A 26,628-nucleotide genomic window follows, 5' to 3' on the forward strand; every position below is an offset into this window, starting at 1 on the left:
ATTATACAATGTTTTCATGTTGCAAAAGTGAAGCTTCATATTAAGCAACTCCCCTTGTCCCTTCTCACTAGCTTCTGGCGATCACCACTCCACTTTCTGTCTGTATGAATTTGTCTACTCTTAGTACCTTATAGAAGAATCGTAGTATAATTGTCCTCTTGTGATAGACTTGGGTCACTTAGCTGTTTCTTCATTGTTCATTCATGTTGTTGTCCGTGTCAAAATTTCCCTCTTTTTATAAATCTAATGATACTCCGTTGGATGTTTCTATTCTGTGGCTCTTGGATTGCTTCAACATTTTGACTACTTTGTCAGTAATGCTGCTCCAAAAGTACATGTACAAACATCTGTCACATATTTGGGGATATTAAGTGCTTTAAACTCTTCTAGGTATGTCAAAGCAGTGGAATTGGTAAATCATATGATCATTCTACTTTTTTTTTTTTTTAAGGAATCACCATTACTTTTTCAACATAGGCTTTGCCATTTTTCATTTTCATCCCCAGCACACAGGGGCTCCCACCTCGGGCCAAATTTGCTCTTCTCTACTTTAGTTTGTCTGTTCTGAGTGTGAGGAGTTTATTTTCTCTAACCTTGACTGTCTCCCTGGGGAGAATGCTATTTATTAGATATCTGTAAATCTAAATCCATTCTCTACCATCTACTCCTTCCCGTGACAGTAGCATATGCCATTGAAAAACCATTTACCATGTAGGTAAACACAAGACATACTGTCCTGAGAAGTAAGATTTTTGCATTCACTCCCATATTTGGGTGATGTTGAGAAGAATCTGCAGATTTATTTAGGATAATTAAGAACTCCTCAAGTTTCTGTCTCATGCACTTGAAAATATCCAACTGTACCCATTTAAATATGACTAAAATACTGCTTTTCTCTCATAGTTGCACAAGCCATAATTAAATGATTTGTAGAAGCAGTCTGAATTAAGGGCCCCGTTCATCGATACTACATGAATTATGTAGGCATATCTTCATTTTTACATTATTTATCTCAGCGGCCAGATGGGTATGTTGGCTGCAATATTCATCAGTAAGAAATCCAAATGTAGCTTTGTCACACTGACATCTGTGCCTGGTTTGACCACCCATGGGGCACAGTGAATATTTGTGGTTGGGGACAAGTGGCCCTCTGCTTTCAGGCAGTTCAGGAGTGCTGCAAGTTTTGATTCCTGACATTTGATTAGTCACTGGCTAAGTAGCTCCCATAAGTGTGCAGAAGGAAGGATCTGAGAAATGCCGGGTTTTGGGGGTAGAGAATATGTCTTCTGAGTATTGTGTGGATATCAATATTTTCACTATAGACTCATCTTGGTTTCTCATGCTAATGCAAGACTTGTAATAATACCAATAAGTAATGCTAAGGAAAGTGGAATAATGCAATTGGTGGGAGTGTGTACAGACACACAAATTATAGTTGCCTCACAAAGTGTCAGGTGACCCTGAAGAAGTGAAATCTTCAAGCACTTCCCCTGGACAGTGGCTTAACATAGGCCACTACAGTACCTCATTGGTTAGGAGAGCTAGTGGACACTGTGTGTGTTATAAAATGAAGAAGCATACAATGATAGATAAAAAGATAAAGGTGTAGAGGTACCACTCTCCTGTGGTACAAAGAGCCAAAATACAGAATATAGGCAAGGGGTTCTTGTTTGGGTAGAAAAGTAAAACAATTATAGGTTTTAACTATTGCTACTTGAATAGCATTTCTGGGAGGTTTTATATGCAAAACTGTAGCTGTTTTTCTCTGCAAAAGGGGATAGCATAAGAGGATATCTTGAGTGTCATTTTGTCCTGCAATCTTTATTTTATTATGTTCATATATTAATGTTTAAGGGGAAGAACTTTGAATCAAAGAGTGACATTCAAGTTGCCTCTGATCCTTCTGATGATGTCTGTTGTGACTATGCCTGGTGAAGTCACATTCGTGCCCTTGGTTTTCCAAATATGTCCCTTAGATTTGAGGTCCTTGAGCTGCGGTTTCTGTGTGAGGTCCTCACCATTATTCCCAGATTACTCCCAGATTCCTTCCCTGGCCACAGCACAGGCTTGATCTGTGGAGAAAGTGAAGCTTAGGGTATGTACCTTTGTCCATTTCTGACAGCATGCAAGATGTGCACTTAATGATTAGATGGGAATGGACATTTGGATCTGCTGTGGTCTGCTCCCTCTAAGTCATACACTGCAGCATCACTGCCACTCCTGTCATGTGTCAGCAGCTGAGGCCCTCGGGTGGTGGTTATCTCATGGGCAGAGGCAAGGCATCAGTACTGTTGTAGAAGATGCCCCAGACAGCTCCCTTGTTCCTTTCTTCACTTGAGGACTTAGGAAGATTTGGGCCTTCTGTGAACCAGGGAGCAGGTCCTAGCCAGATATCTAGCTCTTGAATTTCTCACCCTCCACAACTGTAAGGAAATCGATTTTATAAGCTCCAGTCTACAGCTTTGTTTTTTTCTTTTTTGCGAGATGGAGGATCTTCCTGTGTAGTTTAAACTGTCCTTGACTTGCGATCTCCCAGCTGCAGCCACCTGAGTAATGGGATAACAGGCATTTGCTTGTGTCTGGATTCTATGGCATTTGCTTAAAGTAGCTCAGATGGACTGAGACAGCCTCAAACTCAGTGTTGAAGAGCTCAACTCAGTTATCAGCTTGAAACTACCACCCAAGTGGCTTTCCAGTTGTTTTTCTTTCCTTTTCTGTTTTTTTTTTTTTCTATAAATGAAACAAAAATGTTGAGAATCCTATCGATTTAAGTCATTTTCCAGGGCAGCGTATTCTCTTCAAGCTTTGGACTGTACAACATGGTTTGCTTTTTTCCAGCAGTGTTCCTCATTTGATTTATCAGAGATGATACTTGGTAATTCAGTTTGATATTGTTCGCTGTATTTGATGATAAACACTTGAGGGAAACCAGGAAATCTATTTTTTATATTAAATAATAACATTGGCCCTTTCATTATCCTTTCAGAATTGCAAATCAACCTTGCTCTCTCAGCAAAGAGAGGGGAATGGAGATTTGTTCAGCACTGACTCCTACATAATTATGTTATTCACTGTTAAATATAATAGCACTTTGTCGCACAGGACCAGGAGGGGGCAGTAAATTTCCTTTTTTACGTTATTAAAATTGGATCCTGAGCTTTATGCATAGCAGAATCTCCCTGTTTCCTCTAAAATCTGTCCAATATCCCCACTTCCCAGCAAGGGAAATTTTTGAGCTTTACTGTGATTCTGGTTTTAGGTTTTAGGTTTTAAGTAGTGTCATTTGAAATTACAAACTGTAAGTGGGCAATAACAAACTTGGTACCTGCAAAAATACAAAACAAAATAAAACGACAGCAAAAATAAAACCCCAAACAAACAACAACAACAAAAAGCCACAACACAAAGCCTTATTTTTCCAGTTTGTCAATATTATGAAATTGTGGCTTGCCTCAGGTCCAGCTTAGCTCTTTCCATTCCTAAACAACTGAAAGTCACTAGTTAAGTTGAGATCGAAGTACAGAGCTCAGGCATGCTCAGGCGCTTGTCAAAAATGAGGGAACAAACTCATGCCTTCAATACATGCACTTGCTTTGTATTATTTTTGTGCTTCACCACACACCCAGTTTTAGACAAGTGTGCAGGCCCAGACAACACGTCTGTTGGTGTGGTTTGCCTTGGAGCCTGCAGCCTGCAGCCTGTGTGTCTGTCTTCCCTCTTTGTTGCTGCCTAAGTCCTAACACTTCCATCTTTGAATATCACTAACTTATGTAATTGCTATGTTCCCTACCAGGGTGCCTAATATATCTAGTGGGATAGTTTTAAGGAACACCAAGTTTTCTCTGTGGGATGATTTGGGGGTGGCTGGGGAATTATTATTGGCTATGCTATATACGGCTGAGAATCGAAGAGAAAAGCACACTTCAAGGCACAACCAATGCCTGTTAATGTCAAAGCCCGTGTGCTACCCTGAGAAATGAAAACTCATTGGGTCTTTTGGGTAGATAAACTAAAACTGGGTGTGTTCATGTATATATATATATATATATATATATATATATATGTATAAATAAATGGATAGGTAGATAGATAGATAGATAGAATCTCATAAGGCACAGTTCCACTAAGGTATGCTTCATTTTCCAAAATTCTGACAACCCCAACTATAGATCGAGTATCTCTCCGTGTTTCTAAATGATACTAGAGGCTACCTAAAGGATATTTTCTTAAGCATTGATGTTCTCTTTACACTGAATCTTACAGTTGTAGCTCCCCCTCACACACATACACATTCCTCCCTGCTTCTACCTACACCAGATGCAGCACAAGGCAAAAATTAGATTATGTACTAATTGTACACTGATTTATTAGTAAGAGCCAGAACCTTAACTAGAGACAGGTAAACAGTACAGACAGCTTTAGGGCTATTTCTTTGTTATATTGGAGAACAAATTCAGGGCCTTCTCCTTGAGTTCTTCTCATTCATTATTTTATTATTATCATGATTATTTTGAGACTGAGTTTCACTAACTTACCTAATCTGGGTTCAAATTTTTGATTGCCCTGCCTCGATTTCCTAGACTGCTGTGATTACAGACATGAACCACGATGCCTGGCCATATTTGAGTGGAATTCTCCTGTTATACAAAGTTGCAGAAGGAATTTTAGGTTGGGTACCTTCCTACACATTTCTTAAAGTAGGAACAAGTAATACATCTATTTGTGTGTGTGTTGGTCCACTTATCCAGGAGGTAAACAGGAGCAAGTTCTTGGGTGGAGTACAGTTGTGCAAGACCCATCAAATTCTTGTTTTATATGCATTCACAGTGTGTAATGTTTTCTCCAGTGTGTAGTTTTGCTCTTCTATTCCTCCTTCTATACCATGTCAGTGCAATTATACTTTCTGTATTTACCTGGCACTATCTTGAAACTGTACATTGCATTTTCAAATCTAACTGAATACACCACTGATGTAGTTACAAAAGTAGGAAGGTAATTTCCTTGATCTCTTTAACTTCTTCATCTGTAAAATGAGTTCATGACAGTTGCACTCTCACAAAGTTCTCTAGAGACCTAAATGACTGCAAATCTTTGTTGTCAGAATTTTAGCAGAATGCTACCCACAGTGAACACTGATCAGTGTATAATATTTATTATTATTTGGATTGATTGTTCTGGTGCCCTTTAATTATGCTTTTAGGAAACCTCTCTAGAACACCGCCCCTTTTTACAGGCACCATGCCATTTTTTACCTGCTTTCACTAAGTATGCTGTAGTGTCATATTTAGACCTCAAAGCAATTTTCAGCCTGTGAAAATTCAAGGTTGCAGTTTACACACCAAATAACTAAAAAAAAAAATACCAGAGTAAGTCTCTTGTGTCTGAAGTGAAAGCCTGTATCTTGTCCTTTGTCTCTTCTTACAGAGCCAGACTCACCCAGCCCAGCTGTAGATGGGATATTTCATAACCTTGAAATCTGTTCACCACAAGGAAGTAAACCCTTTTATTACATAATGTAAAGGGGAGATAAAGTTGTTAATTCTTGATGTATATGAAGTGGCGACACACAGAAAACAGCTCATTATCCCCCACACAAAGCACAATTACTCAGTTAGGGAGACACTGCTTTCCAACACTGCCTTCTATCTGGTTTTGCATGCCGGCTCATGTTTGATATTGATTCTGAATAATTCAAATAGCAATAAAATTGGGTTTTCATGACAGTCAATCAGAGGCATTTTATATTTAATACTCAAAGGAAGAAACAGAGTGTCTTCTTACCTTCTGAATTTCAAAGCCATTAAAGTAATTGTAGGTCATTAAGCTAAATTTCTCTGCATAATCAGTATAGTTAATCTAGTTCATGTACCATTCAAAAGTGTGGAGGGAGAACTGGAAAATGTTGAGTTACTAATATATATGTTTATATTATATGTATATATAGAGATAGATATATATGTGCACACATATTTAGTCAAAGTGGAAACACTTTGCTACCATTTATTTAATTTAAAACAGTCAACAAATCATATGGAGATAACATTAAATAATCCATTTGATCCTGTTTGTCTGATATTCTCAGTGGCTTCAGATATGAGCGGGTTTTATTGAAATGGAAATACTAAGAAATTTAATTTTTGATGTGGTTTTGCTGATCTCTTCTTTCTAGTTCTCAGCCATTTTTGTACAATAGACTTAGCTGACATATATATATATATATATATATATATATATATATATATATATCCCGCAGGGATGCAGAGATTCTGACTTAATTGTTCTGAAATTGGTTCCCGAGTATCACGGTTTGTGAAAAGCTCCCCAGTGGATTCTAAAATACAGCATAGAGTGAGATCATGGTGAATTTTTCACTCATTCATTTATTCATTTATTCAAAACTTACTTAGTGCATGCCACGTCCTACTCTCTTGTAGGCGTTTGTAAGCTAGGAAGTGGAGCAAGGAACTGTCACAGGTACCTTCAAAGTGACCCAGTAAAAGTTTTAAAATGTCAACTTAAACTCTAGAAACAGAAGAAGTGTTCTGACATAGCCACTTGGAAAACCTAAAGCTACTACCTGGAAGAATATTATTTCTTTTTAGAACAGAATAAAATTCCTGAAGTGTTCCTGGACATCTGGAGAAGCTGCCTCAGTCTCTTACAGTTTAAGGCTTATGTGCATTAGGTTGAGAGCTCAGTCATACCTCCCTCTTGGGAGGAAGGGTGATGTGTAGAGGTAAAAATCCCACTTTACCTCGGTTTTTAGAAAGAGCTCCACATTCTCATAGAGTGGTGTTGTTTTATTTCTGCAAAGACATTGATGCTTAAAATGGCAAAGCTGAAGTACTTCAGGACAACTGAAGTTTGGGAAAAGGCCATGTGGAAAAGAGGATAGTGTACTTCCTAAGCCTGTACAGAGACTTAACTATTCACCCACTGATGTTGACAAATACTCTCATCTTTGAGTGCTTTCTTCCAGGGTATGATTTAGAAAGTTTGACTGTAATCATAGAGATAATCTTGAGGCTCTTCAGATATGTTTGGGAAGTCTATTAAAAATATATTTCTATACCTCTAAAATATCCAATTACTTTAGCTTAAGTATTTGCTTCCTTGTAAGAAGCTTAAAATAGCTGTATCTTCTTATTCATCTGAATGAGAAGAAAGAACATGATAACAAAGCCTGAAATAAACCAGAAATGATGGAGTTTTTACCAGTGCCAAGAACTCTCATAGTGGGTAGCCATTGAAGGTAGAAATCTTTATAAGGAGGACAGGTTATAAGAATCTCTTATATTTGTATTTTTCTAGAACCAAAATACATTACATAATAAAAACTAAGTATGTAGAATCTCAGCATCAATTATTTATTTATCTGTCTACAATCCCGAAAGTGGGCTTGCCTAGATACATGGATGACAATGATTGGTTACTAAGAATACAGGACATGGTCTAGCACAATTTCAGTAATGATTGAATGAAAAGCCTTATATGAAATGCCACTGTTACAGACGTCAAAATATTTTAGGTTCCCTATTAGAGACAGCAAGACCAAACTGACCTCTTAGTGGGTTCTGAATTCTCAGATTGGAAAATAACTGAGATGTGATACTTGGCATAACAGCAAAGCTACATGTGGACTTTATTAAGCATATCTAGACTGTCTCCTGCTATCTTCTGATTTCAAATTCCCAAGTTTGCGGTCTTGGAATTTCTATCTTTGAGAGGCTCCTCTGGCAGTCCTAAAATGATTTAAGTACGAACATTTAATACCACCTTCCTGGTTGGAATTGTTTATGTTGCATGCCAAGAAAGTAAAATTATGTGTAAGGATACAGATCCTTAACTAATCTCTAGATTCCTATGGGAAGAATATCCTTTGACTTTCACAAACTGGTTTCATCTTTTCTTCAGAAACCTAAGTAAAGATATAAGTATTAAGGAGGTGCAGAAGCAGCTTGCTTACCTAAGCTACATATACTGGAAAGAAACAAATATCTGATGCCATAGGAATCATATTCAAAAGTGTAGGTATGATGGAAGGGCTATAATGGCTCAGGAAGTGGTGTTCAATGTGACTAAAAGGGGTGTGGAAACACTGAGGTAATCACAGGCAGATGCTGACTGTTCCGCCTCTGCACCCTTGATGTCCAGTGCATGACTGTACTTGAGAGTCAGGGTCAGTGATTCAGAACTGCATCTGTTGCAGAATGCAGCCCCCTTTCCTTGGTCAGGACTTACCAGTTTCCTGTCCTCCTACACACTTTCAGCTACCACTGGCTTTGTATTTATTTTCTGGGATTACAGAAAGCTGATTTTCTCATGCACAGAGGAGAACAGAATTGTGAGGTGATTGGCATTCCAAGAACCAGATCTCAGCAAAGGACGCGTGAGTGCTGGTGTATAAATACTCCAGGTGTATAAATACTCACCTTTTTCTACTTTTCTGCCAATAGTGAAGTCCATTATGTACTTGGCTCCTTCGTGAACTTCTCTTCTCCATGTGTCTGCCCTCTCCTCCTACTAGTGTCCTCTGCCCTACCCCCACCAAATACTGTTTTTGAATCTTGTCTTATTGTCTACTTCCATAGGAATCCAACACAAACAAGAGTATCTTGCGTGTTCCTGTGTTTTACCTTGCAGCCAATGAAAAGCTGGCATATAGCAGTCATGTTTGAGTTTAGCTGAAACTAGTTAGAATAAGAAAGGAAGTTTGTTAAAGGATCCTGAGGAACCTCAGATGGGTTCGAAGAAGTAAAGCTAGGGTATAACAAGGCTGCCTCTCTATTGTTCTTTCATTCATTTCTTTCACTGTGTCTTTTCCTTTGGATTCTTCTTCTGTACAACTGTAGTTGGCACATAACTGGATTACTCTGGTGCACAATTTGGCCAAGAATGCACATGAAAATCCAAACTCCAGCCTTTGCCATCACTTGGCCTTGGATCCCAGCTCAAATCGTCAGGAGAGATTAAGTCTAGCATTGACTGAATTCCTGTGTAGGAATGAAGTACCCTGAGGCAAGTTACCTCCCAGACCCAGTTACACACATAGCGTCTGCATTGGGAAGTTGAAGAAGACTCAGGTCACCTGATTAATAGAGTGTATCTTTCTGGAAAAGAACCTTGAGTGGCAGGCAATTGCATTACATCCTGTAAGCAACATTTCCAGTACTACATAGTAAATTTAAAAAATGATCAATGCATAGTAGGCCTGTAGGAGAGAGCCCCTCTGTATTGAAAGGTCCAAGGTGAATGCTCAGCATTTGTATAGAACATTGACTTCCTCTGTTGCCTGCAATGCTCAGGTTGGGCTATGCCATGAAGAAACAGGTTCTATCCCTATAGCCATACATGACAGATGTTTCTGTTTTAATAATATAAATATTTAAAAGCTTTTATTGTTGCTATATTTTTGTTTTAAGTTGTAAAACCATTATGTAAATTTCTCAAAACAATTTGTACTGTAACATTTGTTGGTCCATACATTATATTTCATATTAAAATCCTAATTTCTGAAGAATTCTTTGACATACATTTTTATAAAAGAGATCCCAATTTATTAGGAGTTTTACAGGTACAAATTCTCTATAATGAAGGTGACCACTGTGTATACCTAAAATTTACCAATAAACCTGATTAATTAAAAGATAATTAAATACATAATATTTTAAAATTGGGTTTGTAATGAAATACTAGCATCTAGGTTTCCCTTTATAGAAAAGATATCAAAGAAGAAAACACATGGATATGGACAACATAAAAACACATGCAAATAGCAAAAAGTGAATAATGAACAAAACTCCTTATCTTTCTCATCTTTCCTATGTAATTAGAAAAATATTTAAAATGTGTGCTTACTAGCAAGATGCCAAAGCCTGATAAACTCCTGTTTTTCGAAGTTGGTCTTCAGTGTGATAGAAAGCAAAATATGAGTTAGCCTATAAGCCTTCTAGAAGCCTTCTGTGGAGGGGTGTGGTGATTGTCTGACCTGCACACCCATGTATCAGCAGAGGGACTGTACTTGTCAACTGAGCCCACTCCATCCTACAGCCTTCCTGAAAATTAAATCAAAAAGGTTTCATTATGGGTTTTGTAAGGCCAGCAGGAGAATTTTCTAGGTCGAGCTCATCAATATTTTTGTAATGAACCATTTAATAATTAATATGTACCAAATATAAATAATGACTGCAGTTTGCAGTGGTTAAAACTTGCACTCTGCAGTCTGCCAGAGCTGGATTCCAGTCCTCTCCCTGTGATTTCTTGGTGACAAATGAGTGAATGCTCACTCCAGAGCTGATGTTCAGCCTGAATGTATGGCCATAATTTTTTATGGTTGCCAGCGCCATTTTGTGCAGGATAATAGTTGTTAAATAGCCTAAACATCATCCCATCTGTCCCAAAAGGTTGCTGTAAAGACTACGTCTATCAGTGAATTTTCAGGGCACAGTACTCAGTCTTGGGCACATCATTAGGGCTTACCGCATCACATGGCTTATGATTCTGTGGTCATTTCAGAGAACTACACAGACCTCTTGAATATGAAGTTCTAATATTGTTACCGGAATTGTTCAGGATTTGCCTAGAATTACACAGAGTTCAATATCTTTATTTTGACTTTTTATATGCTTTCGATCCTGGCGCACACCCATGGAACTTGGCAATTGTGTGAAGTCTGACCTTTGCGTTCAACTCTCTGTGAAAGTCTATAAGCGCCCTTTGTTAAGCACTGTGCATTGGAGGGTTTATATAGATATGTGAGCTTTGCTCAGGAGAAGAAAGGGTCTCCTCTAGGCTGAGTTTTAAATTCATGGAACTGCTAATCATTGATCATAACAGCTTTAATTTACTGAATGCTGGTGATTATGTAGCCATTTCCTTGACAGGAATTATCTTATTTAATCCTCATAATATCTACAAGGGTAAAGCTCACAATATGACCATATTATAGATGACAACCTGTAAAGGAAGTCATTTACTCAAATTCCCCAAAGTATAAGGGCCCAACTAGGCATTCAAACAAGTCAGTTGGAAGATTGCTTTGTTAGCTGCTCTCCTAAACTACTTGAGACTAAGTCCCTTTGCGTAGAGCTCTTTCCTCTCAGACAGCTCCCTGTGTCCCTCTTGAGTGTCTCCTTTGCAAGGGATGGCCCTAAAGTTTAGCCCTCCCTTGCTCTTTTATTCCTTCCTGGTCTCAACTGGGACAATCTGACTTGCACTTAGTGTGCAGAACATATTTCTTACAAAATCCAGATGCATAAAATAAAACAGGGGCAATGGTGAAACTATGAATATTTTTCTTTATACTTTTGATGGTTGAGAAATGTTATTGGAATGTATCATTTAAATGAGACCATTAGTTTCTTCCTAGGCTTACATGGTATCATGGAAGACGCTTAGGAGGATGCTCGGACTTCTCATCTATACTCAGCTACTCATGAGTGATCTTGAGGGAGCTACAAACTCTGAACCTGCTTACTCACTGCATCAATTAGTAAAATTGCTCCAACTATTTTACCACTGTGGGCTAGAAAGTTGTAGACAGATAGATATCGCCTCATGTAATGCTCCTCAGAGTTAAGTCTGCGGAAAGCAACTGTTATTAAGCAGTCATTTACACAGAGATTTTTCAAATGACTGTCCTTTTGCTGTTTATTCCTTTCCCTGTATGAGGTTGTATTTGTCCAGATGATAAAATCTGGGTATGAAAGAACCTGATACACTGTCAGGGACCCCAACTGGCATGACAAGAAGAGGAGTGAGTCAGGGTGGTGACGTGGGATTCCTCTTCCACTGTGGAGAGCACAGAGAAGACAAAATGAATTCTGGAACTGAAGCATTTGTTACATAATTCACAAGCCCTCCTCCTGTGGCCAAGTGGAACAGCAGATGGTTGAAGAATGAGGTTTTTATTTTTTCTTTTTGCTTTAATTTTTGGTATATGTTTATTTCCTTAGATTGGTCACTAGGCAGATTAACACATTCCTTGAGAGGGATTTGGGAAACCACAGCAGGGTCACAAAAACATTTTTGTGACCTCTCCAACTTTATGTACTTCTACTTCATATCATTTCAGCCATGAAGTTGGAAGTCAGCAAACACAAGTCATATCCACATGGTTAAGAAGATCAGTTTAGGCGGAGAATATGTGTTCTATATCACTTTAACATTAACTGTGTGTGGAATATATTATTCGTACACTGTGGGTCTCAGATGTGGATAGACTAGAACAGGGAAAGGATGTGGTGTTTTGAATAGTTGAAGCCTGAAACAAGGAATTGTGAACCTTCATGTGGAGAATCCTGTGATTGATTAATGAAGTTTGTTATGGTTAAGAGATACCTATAATCCTTGTATTTCCCGCTATCCATAACCTGAAGGCAGTCTGACATGGGGGTTTTTAGACAGTATTCACTGAGCATCTACCATGTTCCAGACCCTTCAGCAGTCCCTGGAGAATCATTATGAGTAAGACAGACAATGTCAGCCTTCATGCTGTCTTCAATAGTAAAACAATAGGGAAAAAGTGAAAAAGATTATCAGTAATGATTATGGATATGTGACAAGGCCAAGGCAAGCATAAAGCAATACTTTTTGGATAGATAAGGACTTATAATTTTTTATATCTCTCCATAATTTTTCTACATGAATCTTGCTGTCATTTCTCTCACGTTTACTCATTATTCTTTCTTTCTAAGAGTACTGAAGTTAACTAGTTTGATCTGTTGTTTAAATTGTCAAGAAAAGACTAGGAGAAATCTTGGACATCCATGTAAGCGTGTATCAGAATATTGAAAGAGATTAAAATATTGGGAAGTTGAATGAATGCCTACATGGCCTTCTCGGCTGGCTACAAATGCTTCTGCCTGGTGCCTGTCAATCTTTTGATAGTGCTTCCTGAGATCTCTGCTCCTAGGATGTGTTGTATTATATGAAGCTTATGGGAATCAAAGTTTTAGCAAAAAAAATGCAGCTTGAAAGAGTGAAGCTTGCTAATCAGGCTCCCTGTGAGCTGACTGCTTTCATCACACTGTCCCAGAGCCTTTGATTGGGTGAGTGTCCAAGTACACAAATGTCATTTAGGATTTAAATAAAAAGTCTATGTATGATGAGAAGAGAATAAGATGTCATAAAAGTGTGTGGCTCAGTTGATTAGCCCCTTTCAGTTAGAAATTGTAGGTTTTTGCTAAGCAAAATGCCCTGTAATTATTTGGGGATGGGAGAAGCCACAAAGCTTTAGTCCTATTGACTATATTTGTTGAACCTGGTCTACTAGTGCATTCCTATTAGCCTGGAGCTCAGGGAGGCTGAGGCAGAAAAATTGAAGAACTGAACTTAGTGTGAGCGAGTTTGAGCCCAGAGTGTTTCCAACATTTTATTTTTTTTAAATGTTCCAGGAAAGGAGCTCAGCATTAAGGCCCTGGCTTCAATTCCCAATACTACAAAAAATGTTAAATATGATAATAATAAAGCATTTTTAACACAATCCCTGCTATAGAGAAAAGTGCTAAATTATAATTATTGCCAGTGTATATACTCAAGTGTCTGTACAATGGGAAATAAAATACACAAACTATATTATTAGTTTTTATGAAGCTATGCTACAAAAAAACTGATCTTTACTTCTGACCACAATGGAATGGGGACAGATTTAAATTTTCATCTTAAACAACCATATAAGGGTAAAATACAGAAAGCAATAGCTTGTATTACACTGCACATCAAACAAGGCTAGATGGTAATTTCTGGAAAGTTTGAACTGAGCCCATACTTGCAAGTTGCCCAGCCTACTGCCTAAGGAGATGTCTTGCAGAGAGAAGGGACTCTGACAAGCTCAGTGGGATGCCTTTCAGGGAGGGAACTGAGAGAGGAGGGACCAAGGCACCTGCTGCTCTCAGGATTAAGCCCCGGAAAGGAGAAGAGGAACCTCGGAGAGAACTGATAAAACTTCTAAATTACCCATGTGTCAAGCCAGAGAGCTGTAAAGTGTGTGAAGCACAAAACTGGTAAAACTGAAAAATAAATGTGCAAACACGCAACTGTAACCATAGATTTAAGTATCCATTTCTTGGCAGTTAACAGGGCAATTAGACAAGGATATCAACAAGGAGAGACAAGAAACAATAGCACCATCAACCAATAGATTTAATCGTTTATCGAACATCCATCAGCACACAACAGAATAAGCATTCTTTCTAGGAGGCCATGCAATGCATATCTAGATAGTGAGACCATGCCCTCAGCCTCAAAGCAAATCTCAACCGATGATAAAACATCAAAGTTATAAATTATAGAATTTATTCTCTGTCCACAATGGAATCAAACTAGAAATCAGTCACATAAAATAACAAGAAACCAGGCATAATAGCATATATCTGGAATCTCTGGGAGAGTGAGGCAGGAGAATCACAAGTTTAAGTCCAGATTGGGTGATTTATTGATTTGATGAGATCCTGTCTCTAAATACAAAATTTAAAAAAGGGCTGGGGATTACTTCAGTGCAGAGGCTCTGGATTCATTCCCTGGAATCAAGATAAACAAGCAAATAAGCATAAGAGGAAACTTTCAATACTTAGAAACTGAATAATAAAATTCCAGGTAATCCATAATTCCCATAACTTGAAGATGAAGCATGCAGAGAAATTTTAAAAATATACTGAGCTTAGTGAAAGTAAATGTAAGTTTCAGCTTGTACAGCATAACAAAAGCAGTCCTTAGAGGGGAAATGTGTAACACTGAAGGTTTTCAGTGAACCTTGGGAAATCTAAAATTAGTCATATGAATGTTCACTTCAAATAATAGAAAAGGAAATACTAAATAAACCAAAGGACATGGCAGTGAGGAAGTAATAAAGACTTGAGCAAGGCATTGAAATTGAAAACAGGACAAAGAGTGGAGAAAAAGCTAGTTCTTTGAAAATACGCAAACATTTCACAACAGTGACAGAGAAAGAAAGCAACACTTATATCAGAAAGGAAGCAGGGGGTATCACCCTGACCTTGCTGACAATAAAAGGCATACAAAAACCAATATGAACAACTCTGTATACGTAAAATTGACAACTGAAATTAAATAAGCCAAGTTCCTATGAAGTACAATAGACCCAATATACAATCAATAATTTGAATAACCCAAAACGATTATGGATATTGAATTCATAATTTAAGAGCTCCTCCAAAAGCAGTTCTACAGATGGTTTCACTGGGGAATTCCACCAGTGTTTATTTATTTACTTACTTACTTTTTATTTATTTTTTAGTTTGCTGTTTGTTTTTCTTTTATTCAATCCTATGCTCTAGGTACTCTACAGGATCAGAGGAACTTTTCTAGTAAAACACTGTAGAAATGATCCCTGAAAGTATAGCCTTTCTACAAGTATTTAGAAAATAGTTAACAAGAGTTACTCATAGTAATTTCCAGAAAACAGGAAGTGATGCAGCATGAAGCCATATACTCTTGTAACAAAGCAAGACAAAGATATTATGGAAAGAGAGAACTACAGACAAATATCCCTAGTAAATATAGACAGAAAATAGTCAAAATATTTGTGAAAGAATTCAGCAGCATAGACAAGAATTTTATACCTCAACCGAGTGGGTAATAGTGTAGCAGTGACAAATGAATAAAGAAAAATTGAATAGGCTTTAAGTTGATGCAGAAAACACAGTTGACAAAATTTATGTCCATCTAGAGCTATCAGAACAGTGGGAAACTTTCTTAACTTGATAAAAAGAAATATGCAAAAAGCCTATAGCTAATATTGTATTTGATGGTAGAACTGACTACTTTATCCATAACATGGACAAAGGACATGACTTTTATTCAACATATTATGAAAGTTCTTGACAGTGTGTAAAGATAAAAACATATCAGATATGAAGAAATGAGACTCTATCTGGAGGCTATATATATATAGTTATATGCAAAAGGAAAGACACTAACAAATTAACCTAGCCAATTTCCAGAATATAATATAACATTACAAAAAGCATCTGTATTTCTAAATCTTGCAATAGTTATAAGAAAGTGGACTTAAAATGTAATGGCATATATTTTACATCACTCAAGAGAATGAAACATTTAGGTGTGTATGCAGCAGTACAATCTAGGACTTGTGTCCTTAAAATTAGCAAATGATGATGAAATAAATCAAAGATGTAAATAAGTGAACAGAGATACCATATTTATACATTGGAAAACTCTGCATGCTAATGACATGGATTTTCCTCAAATTGACACACAAGTTTAAAGAATTACCTTCAAAATCCCAGCAAAACATTTTTTACACATATGGATAAGATTATTTTAAAATTTGAATGGAAAATAAAAGAAACTAGAAAGCACAAACAATTTTTAAAGTAAAGTGAGATGAATCATTCCATATTGTCTCAAGACAGTTTGAGACTTTAAGTGATCATGACTTTGTGGTATTTGCTGAGGGGTAAATACCTAGATAATTGAAACAGAATAGAAAAAACAGCAACAAACCTATGTAAGTATGGTCAATTGATTTGTGACAGTGGTAACAAGCATTTAATTGGAGGAAGGGGTCCAGGGATATAGCTTAGCAGCGCAGTGCTTGGCTGGCAAACTCAAGGTTGTGAATTCAATTCTGGATACCTAAATAAATAAAGGAAGGATAGTCTTTTCTTCAAATGGTGCTGTAGCAACTTCTCATTCATAGGAATAATAATAATGATGATCATGATGGATCTTGATCTAAATTTTACACCTCATGAAAAAAATTAAATCAATTTGGATTACAGATTGAATGCAAGATGTAAAGTACAATTCTTTTACATGATAACTTCAGAAAATCTCTTTAGGTCCTAGAGGTTGATGACATGACACCAAATAGAAGATACCAGAAAACACAGTGGTAAATTGGACTTTATAAAAATTGAAAACATGTGCTTTGTGAACAACTGTATTGAAATACTGGAAAGACAGCTGCAAACTTGGAGAATATTCTTTAAAGTACATATCTTACAAAGAACTAATATATACAAAAATGAAAATGATGGATCCTAGGAGCTGAAAAGTTAGAAAGTTGGGGAGGTGTTGGTGAAATGATACAAAATATCAGTCATATAGTAGGAATAAGGTCAAAGATGTATACATGACTATAGCTAATAACAATGTATTCTGTCACTGAAAATTGGTAGCAGTAAATCTTAAGTGTTCTCATATAAGAGATGATGTTTATAAATTAATATATGTTAACTCAATTGAGTCATTCCACAGTGTGTATGTATATTTCAAAACATCATGTTGTACAGGATAAATACATACAACTTTTATTTGTCTATTTTAAAAACTCAAGAATTCAATCAAATCCAAGTAGAAAAACTAACTTGAGACATTTCACCAAAGAGGGTATGTCGATACAAATAAGCATATAAAAAGATGTTTAACATCACTAGCTTTTGGGGAAATGCAAATTAAGAACATAATGAGGTATCGTTTTATACATATCAGATAAAATTAAAAATAGCAATACTGCATGCTTACAAAGGATGCAGAGAAACTAGATCTCTCATTCATGCTGGTGGAAATGTGATATGATGCAGCCTTTCTGGAAAATAATTTGGCAGTTTCTTTGAGAAAATAAATATACATTTACCACATGGGGCAATAGTTACTTCTAGGCTTTAGTCTCAGAAAACTGAAAATGTATATCCACACATAACATAAGTAATACACACACACACACACACACACACCTCTATATAATTCTTAGGAGCTTTATTTATAAAACTCAGAAGCTCAGAACTACAAAAAAATCTACAATAGCGAATGATTAAAGAAACTGGGAACACATACTCTAAACTATTTAACATTTCAAGAATGAGCTATAGAACATAAGTTTAATGGTTCCCAAACACATTATACTGAATGAAAAATGAAATAATATTAAAAGGTCACATACTGCACAGTTTATTTGCATACCATCCTCAAAATGAAAGAATTATAAAGATAGAGAATATATTAATGGTGGCCAAAGAAGAGGGCGACACCAGTTCTGAGTCTTGACTGTGGTAGTTACAGAAATCTACACGTGGTTTCTGGGAGTGGTGATGAATGCCTGTGATCCCAGCACTTGGGAGGCTGAGTTAGGAGGTTTGACACAAGTGCCTGGCCAGCCTGGGCTACATAGTGAGTTTGAGGGTAGCCTGGCTACATAGCCAGATTCTGTTTCATGAAATCAATCATGCGCTCACACACACACACACACACACACACACACACACACACACACACACACATCTACACATGACAAAAGAGCATAAATATATACAGACACATGTTGTCGGTGAAAATACTTGGTTATGATAATATACCATAGGTTCATAAGATGTAACTAGTGGGTTAATGATGTCACCAATTTGATGGAGGGGAATGACTCTTTATGGTCTGTGAATTATAATAATTTCAAAATAAAATGTTACAGAAATGTCACAATGGAATCAGTTTAACAGCAGACAGAAAAGGAAGAAAAGAAACCAAGAACAGATGGGAGAAGTAGAACACAAATAGATCACAGATTTAAACATAACTGTCAATAATGAGATTAAATATGAAGGATCTAAATATACTCAGTTAAAAGGCAGAGACTGTTAAAATGAATAAAACATAAAGCTCAAGAGATATCCTATTATAGACTGTACTATTAAAAATTAACAAGTTTAAGAGAGTTGAGATCAGAGAATATCTCCTGCCCACCATGGAATCAAATTAGAAATAATCAAAAGGTGAAAGTAAGATCTCCTAAAACCAAGAAAATATACAGCAAATGAGTTAAAAATGAAAGGCAAAATTTAAAAGAAAATCCTTAATAAAAATAAACATTCAGTATGTCAGATGTGTCTTAATAAAAATAAACATTCCGTGTGTCATCACTGAACAGTATGGAGAGAAGAATTTATAACATTAAACAGCCATAATAAATTTAGAAAAAAATTAATAAAAGATTTTTAGATCCATCACTTCATTGGTAAGGAAAAAGCAACTCAAATGCAGTAGAAGCAAGGAAATAATCAACATTAAAGTAGAAATCAATACAATATAGGAGAAGCCCAAAACAGAGAAAATCAATGAAACCAAAAACCGAGTGTTTGAGGAAAATCAATAAAATCAACCAAACAAGCCTACTTAGGAAAGAAGAGCTATGATGCAAATTACTAGTATCAGGGATAAAAAGAAAACAAATCAAGGAAGAATTGCTACAAGATCGAGATATTCAAGTAATGATGAGAAAATATTATAAATATTTTTAGTAATGAAATCAATATTTATGGATTAAATTGAAATGGACAAACTAAATGAGCCCAATCAAGAAAAATTAGACCATCTGAATTTTCTGATATCTGTTCAATAAATTAAATCTATAATTAAATTTTCTCACACAGAAAGAAAGAAAATTCCAAGTCCAGAGTGTTTCATTTATTACACACAGTTATCTTTTATAAAATGGGAAAGGAATCAGTGTTTCACAACTCATTCTATGAAGCTAGCAGTCTCCTGTTACCAAAACTAGAAAAAAGTACCTAAAAACTATAACATAGTATAATTCACATAAAATTCTGAATACCTCTGTAAAATTCTAAACAATTAAAAAATCAAGTCCACTGGGATACAAAAAGGTACTATCTCATGAAAAAATGATTTTATTCCAAATCTTTAAAGTTGCTTTTTAATGCTTGAAAATCAACCTATAAATTTCATTCTACTAATCAAATAACATGTTAAACCACATGATTATTGTAATAGATACAGAAAAGGCATTTGGCAAAAATCCAAATTCATTCCTAGTTGAAAACTCCCAACAAAGCAAAAAGAGAAATTTCTCAGTGGGATTAAACCACCTGTGCAAAAATTCAGCTGACACAAACTTGGTTCGGGAAATTCTGGTGTTTCTTTCAAACATCAGGAATAGAATGTTTGTCTTTTTTCATCACTTTTGTGTTCCATTTTACTAAAAGTTCTACCAATGCAGCAAAACAATAGAAATAGATAAAAAATGCATCTGCTTTGGCAAGGAAGAAGTAAAATAGTTTTCATGCATGGATGATCATTTATGCAGAAAACTTAGTATCACCTTTAAAAGCTGTACTGGGAATAAGATCTGAATTTATGTAGTATTTATATAGCTATATGTCAAATATATGTCTATAAGTTAGGAAAATTAGAATATGAAACTTAAACATACAATTTGCAATAAAGTTTAAAAAAAAATACTTAGGGGGACCGATCTGCTAAAAGATGTTTAAGTCCTATACTCTCAAAGAGAGAGATGAAAGAACTCTCAATGAAACACATGTGAAATATCACATGCATAAGTGGGAAGACTCTTATCTACTTGATTTATAAATTCAGCAGAATGCTTATCAACCCGATTTGATTCTAAATTTCATGTGGAAATGCAGAGAACCCAGCATGGCCATATCTTTGAAAAGAAGAAAAACAAGTGAAATATCTTACATTATCAAATAAGTTAGTATAATATATGAAATATCAAACAGGTTAGTATGATATGGCTTTCAGATTTAACAATGAGTAATTAATATAGTGGTGATGTTGTTAATTTATTAATCCTTAACCATTTTCAAATTAATTTTGAATTCCTACCTTAGCCTCATTGTTGTGCAAAATATGTGCAGGATGGGAAACTGATATATTAATATATGTGATAGAAATATCACAATTGTTCCTGGTCTGTATGGTCATATGAGATTTTAGAAAACATAGTAACTCAAATATTGATGTATAGGTACTGGTAACTCCATCACCCAGCCATCTTCTCCAAGTATTTTGCAAAATTCAGATAGGTGTTTCCCTTATGTGCACACTCAAATCCCATTTCTCCCTAAGGCATTCTACTGGTCTACAGACATTCCCTCCATAGGTTTCTGAATCGTCGCCCCACGCATTTTCTTGCAGATCTCAGAATGCCTCTGCCACATAGTCTTTGAAATGTGCCAAATATGGAGAATATTCCATGATCTCCCTCGCTTAGCACTTTGCCACTTGGGACATATAACAAGCAAATTGATACTTTCAGGGTCACCCTGTAAAATGGTGCTTTCTGTGTCTTCTGTTGCTTTTCTCCTTAAAAATCTTAGATGTCATTTAAAAAAAGAATTGCTGGATCACCACAGCAAACTCTGTCCCTCTGATCCCCATCTCTTTTGCACAAGCACTGAGTACATTTTGTGGATATCATCTGCCTCATGGATGTTACTGCCTATGAGTAGATTTCTGGGAGTTGTCTACCTACAAGCCCAAATATGTGTAAGTCATAAGGTATCCTCAGGTCCTTCCCAACACTGAAAATCATTTTTTCAACATAAACGTTTCATAGGCAATCCATATCTTATAACTTCACAGTTTTAAAGCTGGTAAACACACACACACACACACACACACACACACACACACACACAAAACAACATCAAAACAACCCCAAAAAACAGCATCAGGAGGATTGAGCTGTGTTTTCTAACACTCTTGCCTTTTAAAATACATAAACAGTACAAGATTTTGGTTGTGTGAGTTGTTGGATTTTCTCACCAGTAGTGACACTTTTTTATGGTATCATTTTATGGAGACTTTATTGTGGGGACTGAATTTGTGTGTCTAATTTTTATCTGGTAGGATTTTTTAAACGTTATTCACAAGCATCTCCATTAGGCAATAAATGTCTAATTAATTAATGCCATTATAGTTTCAGTAACATGCTGTGCATAAGTCCAATATATATAGATTCAGCTCCCATTTTTCTCCTCTCCTCTCCTACACTCCTCTCCCCTGCCCATTGTTTTTCTCTTTTCTCTTTATTCTCTTGTCCACTCTCTTCTTTTTCTGCTTTCCCTATAAGCAAAGAAATATATATATATGTAAATGTTATTTGAAGTATGTAAGATATAAACTTGGCTTAAATATATGAAGAATTACCAGTGTTCACAATGGTTTATCTTATTTTCATTCTTCATTCAGTAAAATTTTACTGAGCACCTTCTAGATGTTAGGGCTTCAGCAGCAAGCAAAACTTGACAAGGTCCCCAGCTGTTTGAGGAACCTGCATCACAGATAACAATTATGACACTGATATTTTTGAAAGGAAAGAGTAACGGATCATGCTAATGTTTGAGAGGAGGAGTTTATCTGATTATTCATACACAGTCTTATCTTTCTGTCCACAGCTGAGTAACTGTATTACAGACCAATATATACTTAGCAGATACTAGGGAGGGCTGCATCTCTAGATGTGGATCATGGCTATGCTATATAGTTAATGTAAGATATTGACTGGTAAACTTGTCACATTCTCTGAGTCTGGTTCCTCACTGATACTTCAGGTCAGTGATACCATCTAGACAGTCAGTGGCAGAACAGAAACCATACACAACACTGTGGTATGTGGTTCACAGTGAGTGCTGATGTCTTCCTTCAGGAAGCACTCAATACATACTAGCTCTTCTTACTGTTACTCAGGTGCTTTATACCCAATGCCATCTTGGGAGATAGGACTTACTTTTTTTTTTGGTACCAGGAATCAAAATTAGGACCTTGTGCTTGTCAAGGAGGCACATATGCCACTGAGTTATATCCAGTTTACAAATCACTGAGGTCCAGGAAGTTTAAATAACTTGCCCATATTCACACACTCAATGAGCATTCAATCTGGTCTTCAAGTTCTTTCCTTCTCTTCATTGTGTGATTTATAGACCTCGTATCATCATCTCCTGGGGTCTGTTTCCTAACCTGTGTTTTGGGAGGTAATAAATCTGTGACCTCAGTAAACAATAAAGCTGCAGAGCTGCAGTGCACAAATTCTTGCTTAAGAATAATAGTGACTTGCAAAGGTTTTCACTGTCCGCACAGTAGCCTTATGATTAAAATCACTGAGGAATGCAAGGTAAAATGTTTTCATTTCCTCATGCTGTCTCCCTTGGAATAATCGTCAGCAAGAAACACATTTCTGAAAGACCTCTCTTTCTCTACATACTCAGAATATAATAAGGGCTGAACTAACTGTCTCAGGGTGGTGGGGAGTTAGGAGACCCACAAATGAAAAGAATGTGCTCTCCAAGTTTTATGAATTTTCCTCTCTTAGAGCCTTGAGGTGGAGGGACATCTTTGAAATTGATGTAGCTGTCACCCAGGGGCTAACATTAAGATTTCAGTCCAGGTGTATAGGGCTATGATGTTTCTTTTACCGCCAGAACTGCAGGTGTTGTATTTTCATTGAGTGGCGTGCTGAAGAAAGTGAAATGGGGTCCACAGAAGGAAAAAAAAATAACAAAACCTATTGAATTCTGGGTGCTACCAGAGGGCATTTGTTAAAGGTAAATTTATCAATAGCTGTTAAGTCATTTGTATTGAATAATTTTCATTGCCTTGCAGCATCTCTTGGTTTTAATAATGGTCCAGAGACAGGAGCTGGGTGAGGGATGCAATATTACGGCATTAAGGCACTTAATTGCAGTCAGGCTTAAAATAGCAGCAGAAGTTGAACTCAGGCTTGCTTGGGAGTAATTTCTATTTTGAGACTGCTAAAATACTCATTTTTAACTCAAGTTTAATATTTTTGGTATATATTTCTTGATGTGATGTCACCAGTATTTTGTCAGAAGCAAAAGGATGTTACAATAAATTGGGGACCAGAGTATGACCTCTAAATGTATACTTTGTCCATCACCATGAGCAATATGAAACAAACATTTAGATCTAACAAGAAGTGATGCATGCTGTGATGTTGAGGACAGGGCATTCATTCATTTGGTCATTCATTCATTCTTTCATTTATCCAGTCACCATGTATTGATGTTGTGAGGGTCATGCAGGTGCAGTGGGATAAAGTGGTGCCTAACAAACAGACCCTTGCTTCAGGGACTCATTATTTCAGTGTTGGAAATATAACAAATAATAACCAAGAATGCCAAAGAGGATATATCTGATGAAGTAACCAGAGTGCTGACATAGTGAAGGATGCAGAAGACAGAATGCTGCACTGTTTGTTTCAAGTAAGCTGGCCAGAGACCGGCTGTGTGAGAAGGACCCATTTTAGCAGAGACCCAACTTACATGAAGATTCCAGCTGACTAAACAGAGGGAAGGAATGTCTAGGATATATAGCACCTCCCTGGAGGAGATGACCCAACATGACATCAGTGAGGGAATGCAGAGGGGTGTGTCAGCAGTGTAGAAATGTGTTTTAATAAGAAGAAAAGTCAGGTGTTTTACAGCCTTCTAATATCAGACAGTTATATTTTATTCAGAATACATTAGGGCCAATGAAATTTTTAAGTATCAGGGTATTAAACTCCTAAGGATATTATCAGAAGTGACTTTAATTGGCTGTAGAATGGGCAGGGAGGAGGTAGCTAATGAAAGAACGTTGTAGAGATACAGGAAATGATGTGACCAATACTAGAGCACTATGTTAAAGGAAGAATTCTTCAGAAGTTGTACTGCCAAAGGAGAATCTTAGGAATTTTTCTGAAGGCAAGTGGCCCCTGTCTTTGGAAATTTACTCACTGGTGCATGAAAACATCCTGATTTTCTATGTTGGGTTTCATCTTGCAGCAACTATTTGCCTCACTTTTAAGTGAAATACTTATGGAATAATAGCTGGATAAAGTACTACAAATATAGAATACAGGGTACTTGTTCTGTATATCTGAATTTGGAGTTTTTAAATTACCATGTTTTATACCACATAAAATGGCAAAAAATCCAATAACAGTGATTTATTTCTTTAGCTCACTGGTTATCATCAGCTTGCTACTTAAAATGTGCGAGCTGATAAAGCCAGGAGCGACAATGCCTGGTGTTGAACCTGCGCTGTTTACTGCCCCCATGATCTTATGAAGAATGGGGGTGATTATCGTAACCCACTTGTTATTATTTTCATAATGACGCTGTCTCAGACCAGCTACGATCTTGGACTTAAATAATTGAATTTTAGATGGGGATATACTGCTGGTTCATATGAAATTTCTACGGGTGCCAGCGTGAGTCCAGGCTTTAACAAACAATATTTTTAATTGAGATTTTATGTTCTTGCCCTCAAATCAAGCACTTTAATAGGATCCCAGTTGGAATAGGTGGCTCAGTAACAAGTCACCATGGCTTTCAATGTTAGAAAGGTGTTAATTTCTCTCCCTCCTGCAGAGCGTCCATCTACTGTGGTGACCTACTGCCTGCATGTACCATAAAATGAATGTTTTGCATTCCATTATGTTCAAAGTGTAGCCTAAGTAATCTGCATATTTCTTGCAAGATGTGCTGGCTCTATTCCATCAGAAAAATTAAGATAGGAAAGTATTAAAAATATTGATTTGTCATTTATAACATTGAAGTGATAGTTTGAAATAAAATTTGGATGTGTTCCAACCCTCCAATAACTGTGACATTATTGGATGAAATGGTATGATATCAGTCTAATTAATATGCTTCATCCATATAAAAAAAGAGGTAGGGAGAATGGACCAGGAAACTGTCTGCAAAGAAATGAGGTTCCCATTTCTCAAACATTTAGAGCTCCAAATGCCTTCCAGAGCTGGGGCTTGCTATTGGCTGGATGCTGAGTTCCTTCCGTGTTTGTCCACCTTGGAAAGTGAAATGCCACATTACTGATGAGGAGGCAGTGTAGTACCTCTAACATGAGCTTGGTTAACTTCCTTAAGCTTTTCAGTGCATTGTGCCATAATCTTCTTCCATGATCCTGAGCTGGAATACCAGCAGCAACTATAACACAGACTCCTTGTGTGTGTTCATTTCATGCAGTGTAAGCGTTTATCTTGGTTTTCGTTTTGACTTCCTCTCTTCATCTTTTGCTACTTTCTGACTTTCACCCTTTCAGATGGGTAATGAAATCATCAAACTTCATTTCTGTGTTTTCTGCTCTAAATTCTGCCCTCTTTTCCCTGCACTGGATTCTATCTTTTTTCTCAGTCTCTCTGTAGAACATTGTTTATAGAACATTGTATTTCATTTTTTCAGTTCTCTTACAGAATCTTTATCTTCCTATTGCCAATGTGTTTATAAGCTATAGGTACACAAAAATTTCATTTAGTTGCTTTGGAGAAGGAAAAACTTTTTATAAAGTACACATTTTGGGGAAATTTGTGCAAATTTAATTTGAACTATTTCACTGTGGTCATTAGTTAATATCTTGCATGCAGAAATATTTAAAATGTCTTTAATGATGTCTAAAATATACTCTTAGATATACTAAAAGTGAGTTAGGCTGTGGATGCATAGGATGGACAGATGGAAACATCTGAGGTGAAGCATTATAGTAAAATTTGTCAATACAGAGGGAACTAGAGCTCATTAGGTTCAATGAAATAAGTCACACACAAAAAGACAAGTGCTACATGATCTTACTTATATGCAACTCTATGAAAGTTGATTTGATGGAAGTTGAGCCATCATTTGATGGAAGTGTGGTGGTACATACCTATAATACTAGCACTTGGGAAGCTGAGTCATGGGATTGCCGTTAGTTGGTCAACCTCAGTTACAAACTGAGCTCAAGACCAACCTGAACTACTTAGTGAAACCCCATATCAAAAAGACAAAAAATAAAAAGGAAATAGTAGTATTAGTAGTAGTAGTAGTAGTA

The 26,628-nt window shown here is 36.6% G+C and overlaps 1 protein-coding gene and 1 pseudogene across 26 annotated transcripts in view; one reads left to right on the forward strand and one right to left on the reverse strand.

Moving 5' to 3' along the window:
* Rbfox1 (RNA binding fox-1 homolog 1) overlaps positions 1 to 26,628 on the forward strand; it is a 2,027,889-nt gene that overhangs the window by 1,199,698 nt on the left and 801,563 nt on the right. The gene's annotated exons all lie outside the window — the stretch shown is intronic.
* LOC111754049 (small nucleolar RNA U3) lies at positions 15,285 to 15,365 on the reverse strand (annotated as a pseudogene).

Source organism: Cavia porcellus, unplaced genomic scaffold (genome assembly GCF_034190915.1).
Source record: "Cavia porcellus strain 051 isolate PalLab524CR breed Dunkin Hartley unplaced genomic scaffold, mCavPor4.1 scaffold_16, whole genome shotgun sequence".
NCBI lineage: Eukaryota > Metazoa > Chordata > Mammalia > Rodentia > Caviidae > Cavia > Cavia porcellus.